General features: G+C 41.0%; 1 protein-coding gene across 3 annotated transcripts in view; it reads left to right on the top strand.

Annotated features, from left to right (window-relative positions):
* Nucleotides 1-10,576: 10,576 nt before the first annotated feature.
* Nucleotides 10,577-23,448, top strand: part of Adgrg2 (adhesion G protein-coupled receptor G2) — a 128,789-nt gene continuing 115,917 nt past the window's right edge. For all 3 annotated transcript variants that reach the window (XM_060374625.1, XM_060374626.1, XM_060374624.1), the window contains exon 1: nt 10,577-10,720. The gene's annotated coding sequence lies outside the window, so the exon portion shown is untranslated. The remainder of the gene's footprint in view (nt 10,721-23,448) is intronic.

Below are 23,448 nucleotides of genomic sequence, written 5' to 3'. Positions count from 1 at the left end.
AGTGACTTGCCTGGAAAATATGCTGGTTCAATGGTGGCATAAATGTCACGGGTGTAACCAACTACTTTTTTGACTGGATTTAAGTCCTGGTCCATGACATGGAACCCCTACTGGACACTGTTAAAGTGGCCAACAACGTGAGACTACATTAGTCATGGGTCTAGGGAAAAACCTAATGCTGTTACTCTGCTAAAGAGACATAGCAATAAAATGATTCCTAATGACATACTGCTATGCCAATAGATCAATGTCTCACTCAACCCTCATCAGAGAAGATTCTTTTTGTAGTAGATGGGACTGCCACAGAGACCCACAACTGAACAGTGTGTAGAAAGTGAGAGACTTTGGAGCACCCCAGTTCTAACGGGGATATCTTTATCAAACCCCTACTAATCAAGGCTCAGGACCCAGAAGAGGAGGCAAAAAAGATTATAAGAGCCAGAGGTGGTAGATGACTCCAAGAAAACAGTGACTTCCTGACACAACAGAACTAATATGAATTTGCAGAGACAGTGACAGCAAGCATAGGACCTACACAGGTTCAAGACAGACAGGCAGGGTCCAAAAGCACTGAGAAATTTCTGAACAAAAGGTCACACCCTAACCAAGAAGTTATTTGAAACTGATACCTACTGGCAAAGAGCAAGTCAATTTCCTTTAATAGTATATCACTGAGTATATCAACCACACTCCACAGCAGGCTGAATAACTAGGAGTAACTGGCCAACACAAAATGAATTCCATACAGGCAGGCATGGTGGCTCACACCTTTAATCCCAGCACTCGGGGGGGGGGCAGAGGCAGGTGGATCTCTTTGAGTTCAGGACAGCCAAGGCTACACAGAAGAAAACCTGTCTCAAAAAAACAAAAACAAAACCAAACAAAAACAACATAATGAACTCCATGTGTTGTTATGTGGGGTTTTGGTTAGTTTTATTTTGGCATTTTTGTCTTATTTGTTTTTTGTTTAGATTTTTGAGGGGGGGAGTGAGCAAGAAAGAACTTAGGAAGCTGGGTGAGGAGGAAAAAAGTGAGATCTGAGAGGAGTTGGGGGAAGAGATTATAAAAATATATTGTGTGAAAAATGTAAATAAATAAAAACTTATGTATGATTGAGTAAAGGGCCAAAAGAAAATGCTGGAGTTTAGCTGAATGCAAATCTAACAGGAACTAAGACTGAATAGGGCTGATCAGGGAGCTGATGCCACTCAGGTTCTACCAGAAATACCTAGAAAGGAAAGCTCCTCAGTGTTTTCTGGGTTAGTTAGATGACATTTAGACCACTGTCCTCAGCTGCAAATCAGACTATCACTAAGCTGCACATAATTCATTTAAGACTAAGTTTCAAATAGCCCATGCTGGCCTCAAACCTACAATGTCTTCAAGAGGACATCAAATTCCTGGAACTTCCTGTTTCCATTTATCAACTCCTGAGATTACAGGCATGTTCATATAGTCAATGTTTTGGTTAAACTTTCAGAAAAAAAAAAAAGTAGCTTAAAAATTTAGATCTATCACAATTATCCCATAAACTAGGTTTGGTGTGGTTTGCCTGTAATCTTAGCACTTTGGAGAAAAGAGGCTGGGGATCAGAAGTTCAAGGTTATCCCCAGCTCTCTACCAGGTTCAAGGCTAGCTTAACATAGAGAGAGACCAAGTGTATGAAAAAAAATTAAACCTTAAACCCCCATATCTCAACTTAAATTTTGAAAGAATTTATATGTACAAGGAACTGTGAACTCTTCCAATGATCTAGAAAAAATAGTTCTTAAACTAAAGTAAAAGAGGTATCCAGGAAGTTGCACATAGTGAAGACATAAGATCAGAAAGTACTTTGTGGGGATGGGAAGATGGCTCATTCAGCTCAGTGCCTGCTGCAAAAGCGTGAGGACCTCAGCTGGGAGCCAGAATGCTCGAATGAAAGCCAGACTTGGGGCTTGTTCATAATCCTAGTGCTGAGGGCTGTGAGCAGGCAGATCCCTAAAGCTTGGTGGACAGCCAGCCTAGGTAAACAGATGATCTCCCGGTTAACTGAGAGACTCTCAGAGAACAATGAGAAGAGCACTTGAAAACAGCTGCCATCAACCTGATAGCACCTGTGTGAACACCCACATAAACATGGGCACACCACCACATGTGAAAATGGTTAACTTTTCACTCACACTGTGTGTGCCCAAATGGGACATCAAGTAACGGGTAAGATGCCTTTTAAATTAAAAATGAATGTATTGCAGAGAAAACTGCCATAATATCATGGTCTAAGATAAAGTGGAAAACTTGAGAAATTTACAACTTATAATCTGATTTACGGAAGTATAGGTAGCATTCTTGTCTCTCTTTTATTTTAAAGTATATTTTAGATGTCCTGAAATTCTCCTTTTGTCCTCTGTTGGGCTCTGCCATGTCACATTTTGAATCTTACAATAATCTATTAAAAACAATTACCAACATGGTCTCACCAAAACACATTTCAAACTAGGTGAGTTTTGTCTTGGGAACCAGAGGACCAGCAATTTTAGATCTGCAGAACTTCAAGGATCTGTCGCAGCTACTGTACTCAGTTATAGGAGTGAAGAAGCTGACACAGACCAGCAACAAACATGGAGGAGGGACCACGTACCAGTGTAATTTTATGTATGGACACAAATTCAAATTCCATATTTGTGTATGTCATGAATTAATTTTCTTATTTCCACATATTTTTTCAGAATGTTTAAAATACCTATCCGTGGGTCTGGAGAGACTGCTCAGTGGTTAAGAGCACTGACTGTTCTTGAAGAAAACCTAGGGTCAGTTCCCAGCATGCACATGGCAATTCATAATCACCCATAACTTCAATTCCAAGGGATCCAACACCTTCTTCTGGCTTCTGTGGGCACCAGACATGCCACATACATGCAGGCCAGTACTCTTACACATGAAAAAATAAAATATTTTAAAGAATTCTTAAATCAGAGGCCATAGAAAAATAAGGAATAGGTCTAGTTTGCCTCATACTAAGTCTTCAGGGGCTCCATTATCCATGACCATAAGGTTGTTTGAGAATAATTACCTGCTGTAAAACAGAAGCTGGGAACCATCCCTGAGGGTACCAGCTATTGGCTGGCATTAAAGGCCTCAAAACTTAAGTCCCAATGTCGCAAATAGAGGTGCAAAAGCTAGTGAGTGTGTGAATAATGACTTCAAAAACGTGGCTCATAACTTCACTAGCACCAAGAATTGCCTATACCCAAATAATGAAAGACACTTCCCTCTCTGTAATACTTTGAAGTTCTCAGAAAGTAAATTGCTAAGCAAACTAAGGTTTCAGCAAGTCAGAGACATTTTTCCCTCATCAATGCCAGAAAATCCATGTTGCTAAAGAAAATTAAAGTAAATGGCATTTGCATTTTTCAAGTTGAAATGTTTTTTTGAACTGAAACTGATGGTTATGGTAAAGGCTTTCCAATTTCAAACCGAAGGATGAAAACGCCAAATGCATTGGTGACTACAGAAGGTAAAATGTGTTTCAAGAATTATAGCTTATTTTAAGGGTATTTGTGTCAAACAAGCACCTTAGAAACAGAAAATTTACCATAACTGATTAAATCCCTGTTTTAAAATCATTTAAAGTTTCTGTAAGACTTCCTAAGGACATATAACAAATGGAAAAACAACACTGTTCAGGAAACGTCACTAAATAGTCTAAATAGTGAAAAATAAGAAAAGTAAAATTCTAAAGCATCAAATGACAGAATTCTTAGTGTAGCCAAGAAGATGGGATTCTCTCTAGCTCTTGAGTCCAGCATGATACCATGGCCTGGTGTTGTAGGTGCTCCATTCCTATCAAGCGTGATCAAAAGAATCAGGGCTTCCCTTTTCCTTCCAGCACATTTTTTAAATAAGGCAGAAGCTCTATCCTAGGCAACAAGAACAACAAATATCTTCTGACTGCCTTTGCCCCTGCTCATTCCGACGGTGAAGATTCCATGCCAGGATATACAACCCAAGAAGACCCAGCGCTGCCACCTCGACCCCTTGCATCACTCATGGAACAACTTATCAGCACAAGAGAGCTTACTGCCTCCATTGCCTGCTCCAGAGCATCAGTAGAGCTTAGTGCCCGAGGAAGTGGCTGTAAACACAGCTTTGCAGCTGTCATTAAGGAGCTGACTTTATGTGTAATGCAACACGGGGAATTTTCAAGTCTATGGGCAATGTTTAAAAAGAGAGATTGGTGGCAAACAGCTAAGAGGAGCCTGATAGCACTGTAACAGCAGTAACTGAAAGGTAGATCAGCTGCAAATTTTTAAGCTACAGGAAGAGACAGCTAAAAGAAGCCTTCCTTGGGTTAGAACAGGCTTTAAAAACTGGACTTGTGGCTGAAGGCAGTGGAAGATGGCGGTGGAGATGAGGTGTTTTCAAGAGACATGATTCTAGATTGATGGTTGAAATTTTACAACAGAAGGAACTTTGGAGCCTAGATTCTTCCAAATACTCATTGGAGTTTGTGAAAGGTAAGGACAAGGACAAGGTCAATCAAGTTTTAAATTGCTGTACAGCAGTGAAGGTGCTGTCCCCAGAAAATGGTAAAGCAGCTCTTTTGAGAGCTGCCTAGGACTTTTGTCAGTTAGTCAGCCAGCAGCAGGGCAGACCTGAAGATCTGGATAGAGATCTGGCTTACTTAGTTCATATGGTTTCCCTGATCCTGATTTACTTCTGGGGCAAATTAGATGAACTGAGATTGTCTCTTTCTGCCTTTGCATCTAACCATCAATTATGAGGATGTTTTTTTCCCTGTCCTTCACCCGGGTGTAGCTTGTGGGAAAGTAGCTTTTGAATAGCATCTGGGAAAGCAGTGGTCCCTGGTTATATAATTTGATTTCAGGCTTTTAGAGAAAAGGACCCAACTGATTCTGAGGTTTACAAAACACCTATACAACCCTATACACAGCTAGTTCAAATTCTCCATAATTTATCAACAAACACAAAAAGTGACTTGTGAGAGAGTGAAGGCATGTGTGCATGTGTGTGTGTGTGTGTGTGTGTGTGTGTGTGTGTGTGTGTGTGTATTACTTTATAGATGGGGTACATTTAAGAACGGAGTACATAGGCCTACAGTTCAAGCAGGTAGCAGCAGTGTATTAGCAGCTGAGATTTCAAATGTAAAGGCTTCAGCTCCTACTACTACTCTATTTTTGTTGGGAATAGAGGGAGTAAGGAGAGCTGTTTCAGTTGTTTGTGGTACGTGGAGATGGGTTTTTTCTCCCATCTTTCTTAGTGACCAAACTTCAATGTTTAAAAATAATGCATTGACTCATTAAGTGCAAGTATTCTCATTTTGAGAGAAAGTTAAGAGACTCTGGATCATTCACATGTTGAAAGTTTGCTCACTTTATAGACTAGGCCGCCCTCAAACTCTGAGATCTCTGCCTGCCTCTGCCTCTTGAGTGCTGGGATTAAATTTGTGCACTACCATGCATAGCTCAAAAATTAATTCTTGATAGATGTTTTTTATCCCCACACTGCTAATCTTTGGGTGGAGACCATCGTTTATATTTGATGGACATAGAAAACTTTTTTCCAATTTTTTTATTTTTATATTAATTACAGTTTATTCACTTTGTATTCAAGCTGTAGCTCTCTCCCTCATTCCCTCCCCATCCTACCCTCCCTCCCTCATCTCCTCCCATGCCCCTCTCCAAGTCCACTGATAGGGGAAGTCCTCCTCCCCTTCCATCTGAACCTAGCTTATCATGTCTCATCAGGACTGGCTGCATTGTCCTCCTCTGTGGCCTGGTAAGGCTGATCCCCATGGGGGGGAGGTGGTCAAAGAGCCAGCCGCTGAGTTCATGTCAGAGACAGTCCCTGTTCCCCTTACTGGAAAACTTTTATCAACAACTATACAAGCATTTTGACTATTTAGAATATAGCAGCTTTAATACTAGGCCCCAGAAATCCAGAAAATAGCAAGAAAATGGGTTTGGAAAGTCTGGTCTGGAATTGCTTGTCAAATCCTGAAGAATACCTGGACTCGAAAACCACTAGTATGAAAAAGGCCCAACTGTAGCAATTTTAGGCTGTGAAGCAAGTTTGCCCCAAGGACTCATCAGAAAAGCAAGCAAGGCCCAGGAAATGACTTCCACATAGTCTTCATACTTCCACAATAAGCCATGACACATACTTGCTCCACACATATCATTCATTCACATATACACACTTTTCAGAAAAGCAAGCAAGCAAGCAAACCATCACACAAACAAAAATAAACCCACCAGATTCTACACCTAAGGCCTTAAGGGAGATGAAGGAAGGGAGGAGTGAATGATTGTAAGAGGGAGAATATCAGAAAGTCTGCTGTGAAACAGTGTCTCCTAGGAATGGCTGCACAAAACAAGCTGGAATAATAGCAGTATCAAGAGACATGTCAACGTGGAAAGGGGAAACTTGCCCGGGCTTCCACACCCAGATAAAGAACTGCAGGCAACCGTTGACAACTGAAAGAAGGAGAATTAGCCTCTTCCAGAATGAGCTTTCTTATTGGTTGTCTAATACCAAGTGGTCAGCCTTGAAAGCATTACAACAAAAAGACTCAGCAGATTGTATTCCTATATATTTGTAAACACAAACACACAAATGCATGCGCTCCTGTAACAAATATAATCAGAGTTTTTTTTTGTTTTTTGTTTTTTTAAGCTATTAACTTGGGGACATTGAAGCAGTTTCAAAGATGGTTTGCTGGGAGGAGGGAAGTGATATAATTCCATTCCAATTAAAAAACTATTCTAGGCCTATCAGCTAATAAGGGGGGCTAACAACTGGGTGTAACACTCACTCAGCAAGATTCATGAGAAATATGCCAGGCAGAACAAAGGGCAAGATAGGTCAAGAGCTCAGCTGTAACAGTCATTCGTGGGGACATTAAAATAAGGGCCCTGTCCCTGCCCAAGGCTGTGCCTTTGCAGGAGCCACATCAAGAGTGGCTCAATGTAGAGAAATAGACTTCACTGTAGTCCAACTAAGTCACAAAACTCAGCTGAATCTGTCCTAAGCCTGCAAACTCTTTTTTTTTTTTTTTCTCAATATCTGGAAAGGCTCCTCCTCCTACCCTACCTCAAACCCAGGGCTTTGGTATTGCTCATTGCCTGCTAGGGTGGTGGTGAGTTTCAGCAGCTAATCCTAGTGTGCAGACTGACTGGGTTGCCTTTTGCTTCCTCTGAATTTTCTAATTATTTATATTGGCTGAGGGCCACATTCAGTCCTTTCCAAACTGGAACACATTCTCAGAAAGGGTTGCTCCCACCATCCTCATCTTGGTTTACGTCAAATTCTGATTTCATTTTTCATTAAACTGCCATTTGTAACTTTCATTGAACAAAATGACAGCATGCCCGATTGTCTTCATTCAGTGATTTTTTTTTTAACAAAAGAGGGCTTCTTGCCTCTCAGGAGAATGCATGATTTATTCGTCTCTTCTATTGTGCAATCAGCTCACCACCATTACAGCTAACACAATGTTCTGGAGAAAAATGTTTCTGTATCACACGGTGACCTCACTCAAGTTGGCAGTGACTGATTTCTTACCTAGATCTACCAACGCCTATACCAGAATGGGAGAATTTTACCCCTGCAGATGAGACTACTTTGCTTGCTCTGGAGGTGAGTATCTGGAGTACCAAGGCCACCTCTTGTTCCCCTTTTATGCCCAGGGTCTCTGGTGCTCAGCAGGTGCAATAATCTCCAAGTATGTCCAACTCTTCTCTTCCTGGGCCTTCATAGGCCTGGGTCTCCTGACCCTCGGTGCCCAGGTACGCTATTTAAACATTTCAGTTGATGAGTCAGAACAAGAATGGTACACATCAGTTCTAACCTGGGCGTCTAAACGCTTTTGATCCGAATGATTCTTCACTCCCCCAAAAAAACTCTGAGTTGATACTCTTATACAGAGTTTGTACTTTAATGATGGACACATACTATAAGAAGTAAACCTTTGCAGTATTAGCCACTGATATTCTGAGTGCTGTTTGTTACTTCAGCAGAACCTAGGCTTTCCTCACTGAACCTATAGGTGGAAAATAATAATATTTGTAGGGTGCTTTTGTTGGTTTTGTTTTTCTTAACACTGTGACACTTTTTTTTAAAGTTTTGAGGTTATAACTTAATTACAATATTTGTCCCTTCCCTTTCCTCCTTTCAAATCTCCCCACAACCTTACTCTCCTTCAAATTTATGGTCTCTTTTTTTCACTAATTGTTATGCGTGCATATATGTATTTGTATATACATATGCATTCCTAAATATAGTCTGTCAAGTCTCTATAATGTTACTGGTATGTTTGTTTTCAGGAATGATTGTTGGGCATTGGGTAACCAGTTGGTGTGCTGGCCCTGGGAAGACTACCTCTCCTAATCCCAGTTTTATGCACACACACACACACACACACACACACACACCCCACACACACACAAACATACAGAGAGAGACAACACACGTACAGACACACACACCAATGACCGCTAGCCTGACTCCTGACAGCACATATTAGTGGTGAACAAGATGTATGGCTGTTTGACTTCCTTCACTCCCATTCTTTAGTAGTTCCATCCATAACCAGCACAGCAGTGGGTCATACGTTCTTGTTGGCAGCCTGGTATCCTAGTTTGTGGTGGTCCCACCCCCACCTCCACCACATTTCAGACTTCTTTTCTTTTCTTCTTCTCCTTTCTTCTCCTCTCCTTTTCCTCCTCCTCCTCCTCCTTTTTTTGTGGTGGAGATTGAATTTAGGCTCCTCATACATACTAAGCAAGTGCTAATGCCACTGGCCCTCTTTTAACTTTTTCTTTGGCGGAGCCTCTCGTTGAAGTTGCCCAGACTGGCCTTGGACCCACTCTGCAGCCCAGACTGGTCTTGAATTGAATTCACTATCCTCCTGCCTCAGTTTCCAGGATAGCTGGGATTATGCTAACAGGCTGAGTGAGCTTCAGTCTGTTCTACGGTCAATGGACATTTGGGCATTTTCTAATTAGCATAAATACTATGTTGCGGTATCCTAACTCATTTCTTTTGGTAAACATATAACTCGTTTCTGTTGTGGCTGCATCTAGAAGGGGAATTACTCATCATACAATAGTGGTACTCAGTTTGGATATTCTGCCAGAGTTCCAAAGTGCTAGAAGCAATTTATATCCAAGTAGCTTTGTATAAGAATTCTTGTGGCTCTATACAGAAAGAAGTCTGCTTTATAATAAGGCAAACATGTAAACCAAACAAAACCAATTTAACCCTTTTGAATGACATACAATCTGTTTGTTCAATACACTCCCCCCTCCCTGCCACAACTTCTAGCTTGTTATGTAACCTGGATGAGCCTCCTGCTCTCTATTTTTTTGCAACTATAGGCATTGCTTGTCTCAGAGGATCCAGAAAGAGAATTTGGAGGGAGTGTAACTTCTCCTGGCCCCTACCTGAGACTCAGTACTGTGGAGCCACGCTCCAGAATTCTGCCTATTAAATGAGGTACTTTGACAAGTTGCCTAAACGATCTGTTTTCCAGATCTACTCTCCCTTAATCCAACCAGTCAAAAGTCTCTCTGAAAACATAACCTATTCATTTCTCCAGCTAGAATGTTGTGAGTGTTAATAACTTGGTATTTGCAAAACAAATTCAGTCCTGCCAGGCAGAATATATACCTTGAATCTTGCTCAATGCGGCAGAGGCAGCCTTCAGGCTCTGGAAATCTGCCCTTTGTAAATATCACATCTCTAGGATTGGGAATACAATTCAATATCGAATTTGGGGCATAAGGAAAAGAGTGCACATTTTTAAGAAAGTAGAAAATGTGCGTTCATGTTGTAAACCGCTTTGCAACTATAGGCATTGCTTGTCTCAGAGGATCCAGAAAGAGAATTTGGAGGGAGTGTATCTTCTCCTGGTCCCTACCTGAGACTCAGTACTGTGGAGCCACGCTCCAGAATTCTGCCTGTTAAATGAGGTACTTTGACAAGTTGCCTAAACGATCTGTTTTCCAGATCTACTTTTTATTCTGTGAAGGCAGAGATGCTGGCAATGGGAAAAGCTACAGGAAGTCAAGGCGATGTCCTATAGAGACACACGGTCTGAAGTGTTGTCCCCACCACCACGCAGACAAGGAACAATGAGGATCCCTAGTTTCTAGCTACCCGTTGGACTCCTTAGTTTCTTCCAGAAACCACAGAGCCCAGTCCTTTCCTAGGATGTTTCTCTTTTACCAGCGTCTCCAATCCCTATCCTGCCCCTCTGGGGAGGTCTGGTTTCTTCATTCAGGAATATTGTGGCAAAGGGCGGGGGTTCTCACCTATCACAAGCTTGCAACCCTCAAAGTAGCAGGACCCGGCCTTTGTGGGTCAAGAAGACCCCTAAAGGTGAGCCGCTGGGTGGAGGTTAGGGTCTGGAAGTGTGCCAGGATAGCCTCCCAGCATTCGAGGGGGGCTCCCCACTGCCAAGGCTGAAGCTCCCCACCGGGCTGCTTCTAGGCAAGCAGCACCCCGCCTGTTCCCCCACCTCCACGCCCAGCCCCGCCACGCAGAGCGCCAGCCACGCCACTCCGGGCCAGACAGCTGCAGAGGCCGGCGGGCGAGTGGTCCGGGAGCGGCGGGGGCGGCGCCCAGCCCGCCGGAGGGAGGAGGAGGGACATAGTCCGACAAAAAGGGGAAAAGGAGGGCGCGAGGGTGCCAGCAGCCAACCGGTCCCTGTGACCCACAGGTAAGTGTGTGGAGCCAAGAAAAGGGATCTGAACCACTCGGTGTCCTAAGACCTAAGCTGCCAGGTCGACGGCGGGCAATGGGCTCGGCGGGCCGACCGGTGGAGTGACGGTGTGGCTTGCTGGGTTGGCTGCTCTGAGCTGGAGCTCCAAGGCCCTCTAGAAAGGCAGAAGCAAAGCTTGGAGCCCAGCTGGTCCCATAGTGGGAAGTCCGAGCGGTGGGAACGGGACGAAGCTATTCCTGAGGGGGAAACCTGTGAATCATAAAGTTTTAAATGACCTCAGACCCTCCTCATTGTTCTGGGCAAAGGAATCAGGAGCCTCACTCCAGAAGGTCGTCTGCTGATGCGCTACTCCCTGGGACTCCATTTACCGCGTCTAGCAAGTGGGTTCAAAGATACTGAGGGGGTGTAGCTGCTTCTAGGACTCAAGACGAATGAGCACAGCACCAGCAGGCAAGACCCGGAGCAGGTGGCCCCAGGCGCCAGGGGATAGATTAGCTTCCCAGAACCAAGGGATGGTCATCATCTGAAAAGAGGCTAGCAGTCCTGTGGTGTGCACGTTTTCATCAGAGCTTGGGTTTACAAATTCCAGAACCATATACAAGGCAAGGGGAAGAAAGAGAGCCGACCCGCCTCACATGAGGCACAGGAAGCATGACACTAAACTCTCCCTTGGCTGCTTCTCCAGGAACACTTCTAGTCTGGCCTGGCACAAATGTATGATTCCCCCGGGGAGCTTGTTAAAATGAGGTTCTGATTCAGTAGGGTCTGGGGTGGGACCCAAGAGGCTGCATTTCTGTCCAAGCTCTCAGATGATGATCTGCTGCCGCATGGACCACACTCTGGCAGGCTCTGGCAGAACTGCTTTTTGTCCAACATGCTGAAAAGCTCAAAAAAAAAAAAAAAATGGGAGGACAGGAGACAAGACGAAGTCGTAAGACTTCCCAACCCCACCTCTAACCCAGACACATGCGTTGAAACAGCTTAATCAGTTAGTACTCATTTAATAGTGGAATGTTTGGCTTTTCTTATCAACGTTCCAGCCACGAGAGGCTCTCTGATAATAAAGCCGGCTGGCTTCATGTGCTTGCTACCTGCATTTGGTTTAATGCTGTGATAACTCTTCATATATATATATATATATATTTAAAACGAAAGGATCTCCAGTTTCTCTTTTGTTCTAAGCTTCACAAATTATGTAGTGGATCCTCTCTTGTAGTGGAACCGTGCATGATCTGATTAGGCTTCAGCTTGGTGGGTGATAATGAGTAAAAGATTATTAGGTTAGCTTCTGGAGTTAGTCTCTTATTTCTGAACTTCTCTCTGGCTATCTTAAGTAAGCTTTTGATTTTGGAGCCCTAGTCATGCAGGGTATAGCGGGGTATTGTTTTGGCTACTTTTGTTACTAATATTAATGATGTAAGACGGGCACTATTGTTTTAAAGAAATTTAATTATAGCTGGGCATGATGGCACCCATCTATAATCTCAGCCCTGGGGGAAGTAGAGACAGGAGGATCAGGAATTCAAGGCCATTTTTGGCTCTGCGGTGTATGTACAGGAGACCCTGTGTCAAAAAGAAACCATTTATAAGTGTTTGTTAATACACAATCCAATTAAATTTGCTGTCAAATAATCTGTAGGTCAACTGAAAAAGTGTGTGCTATTTCCAGATTACTTAGGGAGCCTTTAGTGGTTCCTAAGATTTTGCTTAATGGCTCAAAAGATTTTGATTCTTATGCCGAGAATGAGCTGGACATTGCTTCGCTTGGCTGCTTGCATGGGTCAGATGCTGGAAGATAGAAAGCGACCAGATTTTGTAGCTATACAGGGATATTGTTTTCTATGCCTCAGCCCCATGCCAGCCCTGATCCGGTTCCCACATCTCTGCAAGGTGGCTTTCATTAAATGGGGGATAAAAACAAGTGCCGCTACTGCAGGACACTGAGGAAATGCAGGGTCAGCACGAGTGTTCTGTGTGCCATTCGTTCTCGCCTGAAACCCCTGCAGATGACACGTGTGTGTGCTTTTCTAGAGAAAAAAAATATTAGAAATACAAAAAAGAAAAAAAAAAGCAACTGTAATTATGGATATGGGTCTGCTCAGCAGAGGGAGAAAAAGTCTGAGAAATGGAATTTCATTGGTGTGTTTGGCCAGGAAATCCACTGTTTTTGGTACCATGAGGCACTTTCCAGAAATGGCAAAGTAAGTTTGCTCAGGTGTTATGGAAAGCCAGAAAAAAAAAAAAAAAGCTGATTTTCCGTGGCTGGTGCAGTCATTCTAGGGAGGGACTCCGGGAGGTGGGGGACATCACGACATGCATCTGACTTCAGTAAAAGCCTGAGAAAGGTACCTATGTCAAGAGCAAATGTTCTCTTAAAATGTTTATGGTTTCAAAAACACAGAGATGTTTAATCTGTGTGGAACTTACTCCTGGGGCCTGGTAGGAAGTGATGTAGTTTAAACATTTGGAGAAATTAGTCTTAGAATAAGTCCTCTAAAATATTCTGGTGAACACTTCTATATTATAAATCTGTTTAATTCTGTATTTTTTAAATTGAAGTATAATTTATTATTTTTAAAACACCCTTTTTAGTGTAAAATTCTAAAAACATATCTAGTCATGTAATTTACTACATTATCAAAATATAAAACTCCATCACTTCCAAAATGTCTCATTGATTCTGGTATTCAACCTCTCTCACCACTTGCATACCCTATAATTTTGTCTCTTACACACTGGCCCATGAATGAAATCATGTGCTATCTAGCCTTCTGAGTCTAGCTTCTATTACCTGAGACAATACATTTGAGATTTTATCTATTGGTGAGTATTCCCATTATTTGTTTGATTGCTGAGTATTATTCCACACTTTATCTGCTTACCAACTCTTATCTCCTGTAATGGTTATGAATAAAGCCAATATAAACATTCACAAATAGCATTTTGCATGAACATACATTTTTATTTCATTTGGTTTAATATTTAAAAGTAAGCTTGTGGTTTTGAATGGCAAGTTAACTTTATTTTTTAAAAAAAAAAAACTGTCTAACTTTTCCAGAGTGTTTATACCATTTTGTTTGCTTGCTTGCTTTGTGGTACTTGGAAATAGACCCAGGGCCTCACACATGCTAAGTCAGTGCTCTACCACTCTCTTTCATCCCAGCTCTGGTTGTCCAATTTTGCCTTCCCTGCCGTTGATGAAGGAGAAGTTCAGGTGCTTGGCACTTGGTATTGTTGGTTTATTTTATTTTTTAATTTTTTTTTGGTGTTAACTTTTTAATTGTGTATTGAAAGCATGACTGTTCAAGCCATTATCAATTATAAGGGCTTGTCATGGCTCCTGCTTTTGTTTGGTTTTGCCTTTCAGAAGAATAGCTGCCTTGTTCCATCTTATTTTACTTATGTTGTGTTTTGAGTACACCACTGGGTTTTTCCTAGTCATTACCCTAACACACACACACAAATAGAGTACACTACGGCCTACCAGCTGTGGGCTGTGAGAGTGTGACTAAAACACCAGAAGACTATTTTCATGTATATCCTTTTAAAAATTTATTTAGTATTTTTACAACATTCTTCCTGCACACCAAATCTTACTATAGATGGTTGTGAGCCACCATGTGGTTGCTGGGAATTGAACTCAGGACCTCTGGAAGAGTAGCCAGCGCTCTTAACCTCTGAGCCATCTCTCCAGCCCTCATGTATATCCTTGATGTTTTTGTTTGTTTGTTTGTTTGTTAGCTATTTTTATGGATCTGTAATGACATCTATTTGTGGCTTTAGTTTCTCATCCTTATTTTTGGTCACAGGTATAAATCATGTGAAGTGTCTGCTGTTTTTATCCCCTCAGAGTGTTTGGTTTTAAAGCATGGGTTCTTCACATAATAAGGTACAATTTCTCTGCCAGCCATATATGTAACAAATAACTTCATTCAATTTGTGGCCTACCATTTAATTTTCCTAAAAATCATTATGTAAAATCATTACTTTGAAGAGCAGACCTTTTTAATTTCGATGAAATCTAATGGCTCGGGCTATGTTTTATATATAATACTTTAGTAACTAGCTTAATAATATTTGCCTATCCTGAGTGCACTAAGATTTTCTCTTGTGTTTTCTTCTACATATTTTATTATTGCTTGATCTCTCTCTCTCTCTCTCTCTTTCTCTCTCTTACACAGACACATGTATGTATATAACTTCATTGAAAGCTAATTCAATACAAAACAATGGTTAAGGTTTGCTTTTTACATATAAATAACCAGTTCCAACATCATTAGTTAAAAAGGCTCTCCGCTTCCCTCTCCATTATATCCTCTTGACTCCTTTGTTAAAGATGGACTACATAGGTGGATTTGTTCTGATTCCTTGAGTGTGTTCCATTTAGCAATGTTACTCTCTTATACTCATGTAATACTGTGGGTCTTTTGATGTTTTCCTTTTGAGCTTGAGTCTCATGTATTCAAGGCTGGCCTCAGACTTGAACTCGGTATGTAACTACGTAAACTTTTAAAGTCCTTTCCTGCCTCCATCCCCCAAGTGCTGAGATGACAAGCATGAGCCCACTACGCTGCGTTTATAACGGCAGTGGGACAGAACCCAGCTTCTCTGTTCAATAGCTTCCCCCACGCTGTGCAAGGGTTCTAACTAAACAGTAGCCTCAGCTGTCTCGTGCATTCTTTAGGTAAGTTTCTATTGCTTTTTGGTATACAATATCTGTTGCTTTTAGTGATTGTGCCCATGCTCCCATCCAGCCCTGTTTCAGCTCCTAATTTCTATACTATTGAGTAGTAAGGCTATTTATTTTTCTAGAGATGCTTCTTACATTCAGACCACCTTGCTGCGGTTTATTCATCTGGTAGTTTTTCAGTTGCTTTTTTTTTTTTTCTAAATTTTTCAAGGTTTATCATCAAATTGTCTTTGAATGGCAATAGTAGAGGGATCTACTCATGATGTTTCTATTTCATTTTATTCTGTCTTAGTGGCCTGAGTTCCTTCTAGAATAATGTTAGATAGCTGTTTCTGACTTGAGTGGGAAGTATTCTAAATGCACTTTTCGTTGTAAAGTTCAGGCCCTTTTATCTTTGGAACATTTCTTAACATTGTTTAGCAAAGTCTGGAGTTTAATTTGAAATTTTCTTATTCTTGAAATTATTTTATTTGCTGAAGACCTAACAGGTTTGTGACTACTTAGTCTTTCTGGTTTAAGGGATCAATATTGATTTTCTTGGAGAACTTTGTATTTAATTAAAGCAAATGATTTAATTTAAATAAATTATGAAGAAACAATCTATAGAAAATTTTAATAATGTTCTCATGGATGCATGCTAGGGACAGTGTGGGAGGGAGGAAATAAAGGGGCTATATTTGCCATATACATGTATGAATACAATAGCTTTGTAGTATTTTTCAAATTTTCTTTGTCACCATTTTCAGTAAAAATGTATTTTATATTTCAATCCTGTTCAAGCATATGTGCATATAATCCAAACAAAATCTCTTAAAGTATATGTATTATATTCTGATATTTTTAATAATCTACCATCTGTCCCCTTTCATTTCAACATAATAATGATCTTCTAAGTTAGTTTGATCATGCTTTCATATGACTTCCTGGCACAGTTTTAAAGTACTGCTTTATAAATTTGTTCAGAGCCAACAAGATTTCTCAGCAAACAAAGGTGATTGCCATGCAAGCCTGATGGCCTGCCTGAATTCGATTCCCAAAACTCACAGTAGAAGGAGAGAACCCACTCCAGGCATTTATCCTCTGACCTCCACATATGTGTCATGATTCCCTCATGAATCCTACATGAATGCACTGATTCCCTCTCAGTCTTTCTCTGTCTCTGTTTCTTTGTCTGTCTGCCTGTCTTTCTGTCTGTCTGGCTGACTGGCTGGCTGTCTCTCCCCTTTTCTCTCTCATGCACACCACACACACAGAGAGAAACACACAAAATAATAATAAAGAAAATTTAAAATTTTTAAATTTAAATTTGTATATGTTCCCTGGGCTCTTCCAGTTTGTATCCATTACATATTCAGTTTTTTCTATTAACTCATGCAGTGATATGATGTGAGCTATCCAGAGATAACTGCTCATTTTTCTTTCTCTAATCGTCATGTAATTGCTAAGCCAGAGATCCTTCTTGACCCCTGCAGAGTAGCCAGTAAACGCCATCTTATAATTCCATAGCACACAACTTTCTCATGACTTCCTACTACAGTTAAGATCAATATCTAGATGTCCACTGTAGCTTCCCTTGTCTATTTTCTTCACACTGCTTCTCAACTAAACTACACATTTGCCTGCCTGCCAGCATTTGCATGTGCTGTGTTTCCTGCCTGAAACACCATTTATCAGATAGTCCCCATAACTTATTTCCTGGTTTCACTAGTGTCCTCCTAAACACCAGTCTTACCTACCACTGGGTTTTAGTGATAATATTGTTGATTACCTGTAACTCTATTACTAAATCAGTTTGCCTGCTGATTTCACCCTTTTTTTCCTTGATAGACTGTAAGTACCAAAAGGGCAAGAACTTTGTCTATTTTTCTCACTGTTGTCAAGATCTAGAATACTCATGGGCCACAGGAGGTACTCAGAAAATACGTGTTCAATGTCAAATGCCCACAGGCTTCAGAATCATGCCTAGGATCTATAAGAAAGCAGATACTGATGATAAGAGAAACTCAATATACTATACCTTTCTGAGCAAGGTTCATGTGGAATTATTTCAGGTTAAGTGTTGAATATGCTCTAGGGCATTCAACTGGAGATTCTCAACGTGAGGGTCACACCCCCACAGAGGTTACCAATCCGACAGTCTGCCTGTCAGCTATTCACTTTACGGTTCCTAACACTAGCAAAATTGCAGTTGTCAAGAAGCGACAAAATGATGATGTGCTTGGGCTCACCCCAACATGAGGAACTGTACTAAAGGGCCGCAGCACTAAGAAGGTTGAGAACCACTGCTCTAGGGGAAGCAGTTCGTTGGGTAGCAGACACCCTCTGGTAGCCACCTCTGTGATAGTAACAACGATAGCTGCTAGCTTGGAATGGCCCAGTGGGTTCACTCTTTCTGCTTTGTTGGGATGAGCTCGTTTAATCTTTCCAACCACTGGAGGCAAGAATCCTATTACCTTATAGAAGAGGAGGCCCAGAGCAACTTGGAGGGATTTCTTGCAATGTCCTAACGGTCATCTGGTAGGTAGAAGCCATAGATGCTGCTGAACATGCTATAATGCACAGGTTCCCCCATAAAGAATGTCCCCTGCCCGAGTGTCAATAGAACCAGGGTAGAGAAACTGCTTTTGCACAGTTTCTGAAAGCTGCTGTCTGTTAGACTCATGGGGGAGTTGAAAAGCTGAATAGCAATGTCTGGGCCAATTTTGACCTTAGCAATTCTCCATGAATCCCCAATTACCTGACAATCCTGCTATGTATGCGTTTTGCCTTCCAGTGCCCCAGAATGGTTGTTTTACGCTTTCTTTTATTTCCTTTGTGCTTGACTTTAGCTCATTAGACATAACTTGTCTAATATCATCATATCTGTATGATCCCCAACTCCTGAGACACTCACGTTTGTAGAAATACAACACTCCCCACTGTTACTATGAAACTGTGCATTATGTCACTGCAATGTCTTTTCTGGACGCTGGATCCCTACTTCTCTATGTCTTCCCAAGAACGAATTCCCCCCCCCCCAAATTTCTTACTTATAAATAACTTTACAAGCAAACTGTAAAAAAAAAAAAAAAAAAAAAAAAACAGGAAAAATGTCATTGAGCGGGCTAGGCAAGCACTCTCTAACATTTTATCCCAGTTCCCTGATCTTTTGCACTCTTACCCCTGCACATACTTTTCTTTCTGAACCTCTAGAAGATGAGTTACAGACCGGGTGGCCCTTTACCCTCAAGTACTGAAGTGTGAGTTTCCTAGCAATAAGAATATTGTCTTCAGCTACCGCAGTGCTGTTATCAATGCGGTAAGTTTAACACTGATAAGGCGCTGTTGTCTGATCTACTGTTTCTATTCTAATTTTAACACTAGGCTTGATAAAGTCCTATACATCACCGTTTCCCTCTAGAACAGGATCCGGTTTAGGACTGCTATTGCATTTACTTCTCCTTTCTCTTAGTCTTTTTTAGTCTGGGTTAATTTCCGTGGTCTTTCTTTTCCTCCCTCCTTCTTTCCCCTCCCCCTCCCTTCCTTCAGCTCTCTCCTCCCTCTCTCTTTCTTTTCTAAAGACAGAGTAGACTTAGATGGTCTGGAACTCACAGAGAAGTGCCTCCAAAGTATTGCAGTTAAAGGTGTGTGCCATCACAATTAACCCTTTTATATCTTTTAAAAGCCATTGATAGGATGAATACAGAGACCACTCCCTCTCATTTATATATTTGCTTGTCTATGGGTCCCATGTCTATCCAACTGGCCTAGAACCCATGCTGTTGCTAAAAGTTACCTTGAACTTCTCATCTTTCTGACTTCACTTCCTAAGTGCTGAGATTACAGGTGTGTGCCAACAGAAGATGTGGTTTATGCAGTCCTGGGTATTGAACCCGAGATTTGTGCGTGTTAGACAAACATTCTCTAATTGAGCCATCTCCCTAGCTCCATCTTTTTAAAGATAAAATACTCCCTATTTGTGCTTGTCTAGTGTTTTTTTATGATCAGATTTAGGGGATCAGATTTCTTGGGGATGGAATATTGCGCAGAAGATGATGTGTCCTCAGAGCATGGCATCTTAGAGACTCATGATGCTCATCTTCTGCTTGTTGGTGATTATAACTGTCACTACATGGTAAAGGTGTTGTATAATTTCTCACTGAAAAGCCACAGTGACTGTCTTTTCCTTTAAAATCAGCAAGGTTTGGGAAGACACAAATATTCTGCTCCTCATTAATACTTCCTTTTAACTTTAGTGATGATTTTTGCTTGATTAATCTTTAATGTGATGGTTGAAAATAATGATTTTTTCTAGCTCTAGATAGTCTAGGCAAAAGCCATACTGTCTCCCTTACTTATTTATTTATATATTCATTTATTTATTATTGATAGAAACTCATGAATTCCTATGTTTTTAATGGTTTATAATTTATTAACATACATACTTTTGTTTGTTTGCCCAATTGTGATGGACTTTTTTTTTTCTACTACTGGAAACTAAATGTAGTGCATTATATATGTTAGGTAAATGTTCTACTGCTGAGCTATATCCCCAGTCCTTGCTCTTTTGATCCTCTCTTTAATGAACCCTTTTTCTGGACCATTCCTGTAAGCTTCTTCTTATGTTCTAATATCTACTCTCTCCCATAGCTCTACATCTCTCCATCTGCTCATCCTCAAGAGAATTCTTCAAAGGATGCTTATACCAAACTGGTCTACATTTTTCTGTTGTCTGATCCAGTTGGGATTATGAGACTGTCCTCAGTCCCTGATGAACCCTATATTGCCAAACGCAGTCACCTCCACAACTTGAGGTTGACGAGCTTGGCTTTGAGAAACATTTCTTTTTCCCCCCTTTTTAAAAATTGAAAATAGCTTTTTTTCTAATACAGTATATATCCTGATTATAGTTTCCCCTCCCTCTGCTCCTCCCAGTTCATCCTCATTTTCCCTCCTCTCTGGATCCACTCCCTTTCTGTTTTTGACTAGAAAAAGACAGGCTTCTAAGAGATAACAACCAAATATGGCAAAATAAAATGTAATAACATGAAGCAAAAACCTTCATATCAAAGTTGGAGATGGCAACCCAATAGAAGGAAAAGAGCCCTAAGAGCAGGTACAAAAGTCAGAGGTTTACTTGTACACACAGTTCCATGAAAATACTAAGCTATCTTAGAGTTCAAATTCAGCCTGGTCTACAAAGCAAATCCAGGACAGCCATGGCTACACAGAGAAACCCTGTGTGAACAAACAAGCAAGCAAACAAATGAACAACAACAACAACAAAAAAAAAAAACCCTAAGCTGATAGTCATAATATATATTTAAAGGACTTGGTGTAGACCCCTGTAAGTCCTATGCTTGTTGCTTCAGTCTTTGTGAGCTCATGTGGACTTTGCTTAGTTGAATCAGGGGGCCATATTTTCGTAGTGTGCTCCATCCTCTCTGGCTCTTAAAAACCTTTCTGCTTCCTCTTCTTCGGGATTCACTGACATCTGAGGGGAGGGATTTGATGGAAACCTCCCCCTGAATAATGTCTGGCTGTGGGTCTCTGCATCTGTTCCCATATGCTGCCAAAGGAAACCTCTCTGATGACGACTGGATAAGGCACTAACGTATGAATAGGGCAGAATATCACGAGCAGTCATTTTATTGATATATTTTTAGAACAGTTGTGTTTGGTTTTCACTAGACTAGCTAGACTGGCCAACTAGTCTCTAACCAAACAGTGTCAGGTATGAGTATCTTCCTGCTGAGTGGTCCTTAAGTCAAACCAAACACTGATTGGCTATTCTCACAACTTCTGTGCCATGATTGGCCCAGCATATGCTGCAGGCAGGACAGATTGTAAATCAAAGGTTCTGTGCCTGGACTGATGTTTATGTTTTTCTTTTGGTAGCCTGCATAGTATCTTTCCACACCAAAGAGACCAGAATGTAGTGGTGAAGGCTCCATGTAGGCACGAGCTCAATTTCCCCATGCTCAGTGAGTTGTATGGATGTTGTCCTCTGCAATGGGGCTCTGCTAGCAGCTTACCCAGAGCAACCCTTTTTAGTATCCGCCTGGGTTGTTTGGGGATTTCAGTGAGAACCCGTTAGCCAACAACTCAATTGATTGCAACCAGTCCCTGCCCTGGAAGCTTTGTCTGGCTGCAAGAGATGGCTGGTTGAGACTCTGTATCCGCGTTACTGGAAATCCTCATTAGGATAGGCTTCAGAGATCCCAAGAAGTTTCCATGGACACACTAGGTTTCCACACTACCTCTAAATGCCTCCCCAAGTCCAGCCATCTCTCCTTACACTATCTCCCTCCATCTTCTCTCTCCCCACAACCTGATCCTTCCTGCTTCCTTCCCAATCTGCTCCCAGTCTATTGCAAAATCTCTATATACTATTCCCACTTCCCGAGGAATGCCATATGTCCCCACTAGACTCCTCCTTTTTACCTAACCTCTCTGGACCTATGGATTGTAGCGTAGTTAGCTAATATCCACTTATAAGTGAATATATACCACATTTGTCTTTCTGAGTCTGGGTTACCTCACTCAGGATAATTTTTTTTTTTTTAGTTCCATCCATTTGCCTGCAAATTTCGTGATGTCATTTTTTTAACAGCCTAATAAAACTCCATTGTGTAAATGTGTCACATTTCCTTTATCCATTCTTCTGTTGAGGGACATCTAGGTCATTTTCAGTGCCGGCTATTATGAATAGAGCCTCAATGATCATGGTTGAGCAAATGTCCTTTGGATATGTCTGAGTGTCGTATAGTTCGGTCTTAAGGTAGACTGAGTCCCAGTTTTCTGAAGAACTGTGTTATTGATTTCCTTAGTGGTTGTACAAGTTTCTACTATCACCAGCAGAGGATGAGTGTTCCCCATGCTCCACATCCTCTCCAGCGTGAGCTGTCACTTGTGTTGTTGATCTTAGCCATTCTGAAGGGTGTAAGATGGAATCTCAAAATAGTTTTGATTTGCATTTCCCTGATGGCTAAGCATGGTGAACATTTCTTTAAATGTTTCTCATCCTCTTTTGAGAATTCTGTTTTGATCTATAGCCCATTTTAATTGATTTTTTGATATCTACTTTCTTGAGTTCTTTATGTATTTTAGATATTAGCCCTCTGTCAGATGAGGAGTTGGTGAAAATCTTTTGCCAGTCTGCAGGCTTCTGCTTTGTCCTTTTGCTAGTGTTCTTTGCCTTGCAGAAGCTTTTCAGTTTCATGAGGACTCATTTATTGATTGTTGTTCTCAGTGCCTACGCTCTAAGTGTTCTGTTCAGGAAGTTGTCTCCTGTGCCAATGAGTTCAAGGTTATTCCCCAGTTCTATCACCTTTGGTGTGTTTGGTTTTATGTTGATGCCTTTGATCCACTTGGACTTGAGTTTCTTACAGAGTAATAGGTATGAATTTATTTGCAATCCTCTACATGCTAACATTAGATAGATCAGCACCATTTGTTGAAGATGCTGTATTTTTTCCATTGTGTATTTTTGCTTATTTTAAAAAATATATATCAGAAGTTCACAGGTGTGTGGTTTTATGTCTTTGATTTGGTCCCGTGGATCAACCTGTCTGTTTCTATGCCAATACATGTGAATTTTATTACTGCAGCTCTATAGTATAGCTTGAAATTGGGAATGGACATTGAAATACCTATGGATGTTCTTTTATTGTATAGTGTTACATTAGGTATCCTGGGGTTTTTACATTGCTTTGTTTTGTTTGGTTTTCATTTGAAATAGAGTATTATCATTTCAATGTCTGAAAACAATTGTGTTGGGGTTTTAACAGTGATTGCACTGAATCTGTAGATTGCTTTCGGTGGGATGGTCCTTTTCACTATGTTAATTCTACTGATCCATAAGTATGGAAGGTTTTTCCATTGTCTAATATCTTCTTCAATCTATTTCTTCAAAGACTTGATGTTTTAAATCATGTCAGTCTTTCACTTGCTTTGTTAGAGCTACCCCAATATATCTAAGATAGTTTACATTATTTGTGGCTATTGTTAAAGGTGTTGTTTCCCTGACTTCTTTCTCCTGCTGATTGTCATTTGT

The sequence above is a fragment of the Meriones unguiculatus genome, chromosome X (genome assembly GCF_030254825.1).
Source record: "Meriones unguiculatus strain TT.TT164.6M chromosome X, Bangor_MerUng_6.1, whole genome shotgun sequence".
Taxonomy (NCBI): domain Eukaryota; kingdom Metazoa; phylum Chordata; class Mammalia; order Rodentia; family Muridae; genus Meriones; species Meriones unguiculatus.
The sequence above is the reverse complement of the archived record's forward strand: the minus strand, read 5'-3'. Positions and strand labels throughout refer to the sequence as shown.